Raw genomic sequence first — 2,842 nt, forward strand, 5'->3', positions numbered from 1 at the left:
GCTGTTTGAAAACCATACACCTTAGATATGGATGCGTATGGGAGACCTGTGAACAGCTTGTGAGAATGTAGTTTCTTTAGTTAGTATGAGCAGACCAAGAAGCTACATGTCTAACAGGCCATGGTTATTGTTGATGTTGATAACCGAGGGAATTATAAAGAGATATACAAATGCTATTCCCATTGCAGCTGTACAGAGGAGAAAATTAAGGCACAGGCAATTAAATTAGTTGTCTAGGGACCACAGAGATAGTACTAGAGTCGTGATTCTTGCCCTGCATGTGGCAAACCCCAGTTCCAAGTTCCTAATATAGCCCCCCCAACCACCATCAGAAATAACCCCTGAACACAATATCAGCAGTATCTCTGAGCACTATAGGGTATCACCAAATAAATAAATTGCCCAAGCAGAGATTCCCAAACTTACTTGATATATTTTTCCCTTTTCAGAAAAAAAATATTCAGCACTGGCCTGAGAAAAATATTTAAATTTAAGAAAATAAGCCCAAAGACCACGTCCCACACACAAATTGCACCCAAAGTTATCCACCATCCTCCGAATCATTCAGCAAGCCCTGGGAGAGGGATTTCCCATTTTAGAAAATATTGCCATAAACTCACATAGCTGGAAGGTTCCAAGCCAGGCTTTGTGCCCAGGTAGACAAACTTGAGTCAGTTCTCACTACTACTGCCTTATCCTGAGGTTCATAAAATCAATCCAAAGTAATCTCATACTTATGCCTCTCAGTTTTCAAGTCTGGGTCATTGGGACCAAGCCATTAAAATAATAGCCAGTTATTTTTTTCAATTGGGGCAAGTGCTCATGATAGATTCTGAATATGAAATATATCAGGCCACGCTAGGACTTCACCTAGCTTTGGGGGGTGGTTTGAGCCACACCCAGAGGTGCTCAGAGCTCTGTTAATCAAACAACTCTCAATAGCAACAGAGCTCTTTCCTGTTTCTCCCTCTCCTGTAAACCACACCCAGGTAAACATTAGTGTTGGCACTCCCAATCCCAGCAATAAACACTTTAGAAAGTGGGATCTTCATGGAACAATAGCTTGAATGACCATGAGTCATCATATATGAAAAGCCAACCATAGCCCTCAATGGCCACAACTTTTATTCATTCAAACATGTTCACTAGGAATTTGTACCACAATCTACAATAGGTTCTGGGACAAAAAAAAAAAAGAAAGAAACAGTTTCTGTTCTTCTGCTGTCATGGAGATGACACCATAATGGAGAGATAATAAGTAAGATTCATATAATAAATGAGCACAATATGTAGTATCTCGCTTGATGCCAATGATATGATAGTTAATAAAGTTGGGGGCTGTGGGAGGATGAAGAAGGGTGGAGAAGATTGGGGTCATCAAAAAAGGTAACGTTGGAGAAAGACTTTGAAAGAAGATAATTATACACGGGTTTGGAGGAAGAAGATCCAAGGCATATGGAATACCAAAGGCAAAGATCCTGCATCTGAAATACGAAATACATTAGGCATGTTTCAAAAACAACAAAACTCCTATACCTGCAATGGATGAGAGAGAGAGAGAGAGAGAGAGAGAGAGAGAGAGAGAGAGAGAGAGAGAGAGAGAGAGAGAGAGAGAGAGAGATACTGAATGAGGAGATTAAGGATTCTCTCAGTGCCTTATGGGTACTGATGATGGCTTTGTCCTTTATTCTTTTTTGGTTGGTTGGTTTTTTGTTTGTTTGTTTTGGTTCACATCCAGTGGTATTCAGGGGTTACTTCTGCTCTGAGTTCAGAAATAGCTCCTGCAGGCACAGAGGACCATATAGGATGCCGGGATTCGAACCACCATTTGTCCTGGGTCAGCCACATGCAAGGCAAATGCCCTGCCACTGTGCTATCTCTTTGGCCCCGGTTCTTTATTTTTTGTTGTTGTTGTTTCTTTGTTGTTGTTGTTGTTGTTGGGCCACACCTGGCAGTGCTCAGGGGTTACTCCTGGCTGTCTGCTCAGAAATAGCTCCTGGCAAGCTCGGGGGACCATATGGGACACCGGGATTCGAACCAACCATCTTTGGTCCTGGATCGGCTGCTTGCAAGGCAAACACCGCAGTTCTTTTTTTTTTTTTTTTTTTTTTTTTTTTTTTTGGTTTTTGGGCCACACCCGGTAACGCTCAGGGGTTACTCCTAGCTATGCGCTCAGAAGTTGCTCCTGGCTTGGGGGACCATATGGGTTGCCGGGGGATCGAACCGTGGTCCGTCCAAGGCTAGCGCAGGCAAGGCAGGCACCTTACCTCTAGCGCCACCGTCCGGCCCCATTTCTTTATTCTTAAAGACAGGTGGTAACTGACCATTTGGAACAGAAAGATGACATGATCAGTCTTTAAAAACCTATGTGACCTCAGTATGTAGATCTGACTGAGAAAACATGGATGCTTGAGCACTGTGCATGCAAATACAATAATTCCTACAAGAACTATTGGTAGATTAAACTGAAGAGGTACTTCATTAAGCAAAGTGTGCTTTCCCTGTGGGGCCATTGCGCAATGGCTACAAACAGCAGCCTCCTTGATAGTGTCCACAGCCCATAGCAACCCTAAGGGACCATACAAAGCATTCTTTGCAGTTGAAAGTCATATTGGCACTTATGTAGACTCAAATCTCAGGCTCCAAACAAGAATGCAGGGGTCTTTGGAAAGCTCCAGGGCATGGTGGCTAGGGTCAATATTGGCCAAATCATTATGATCTATCCAATCTGTAGAACAAAAACATGTGATTGGGGCCAGAGCAATGGCATAAGCGGTAGAACAATTGCCTTTCATGTGGCCAACCCAGGATGGACTAAGGTTCAATCCCCTGGCATCCCATA

General features: G+C 43.1%; 1 pseudogene; it reads left to right on the plus strand.

Annotated features, from left to right (window-relative positions):
* The first annotated feature begins 2,471 nt into the window (after window positions 1–2,471).
* LOC126021039 (uncharacterized) lies at window positions 2,472–2,592 on the plus strand (annotated as a pseudogene).
* Window positions 2,593–2,842: the final 250 nt, after the last annotated feature.

This window comes from Suncus etruscus, chromosome 10 (genome assembly GCF_024139225.1).
Source record: "Suncus etruscus isolate mSunEtr1 chromosome 10, mSunEtr1.pri.cur, whole genome shotgun sequence".
NCBI lineage: Eukaryota > Metazoa > Chordata > Mammalia > Eulipotyphla > Soricidae > Suncus > Suncus etruscus.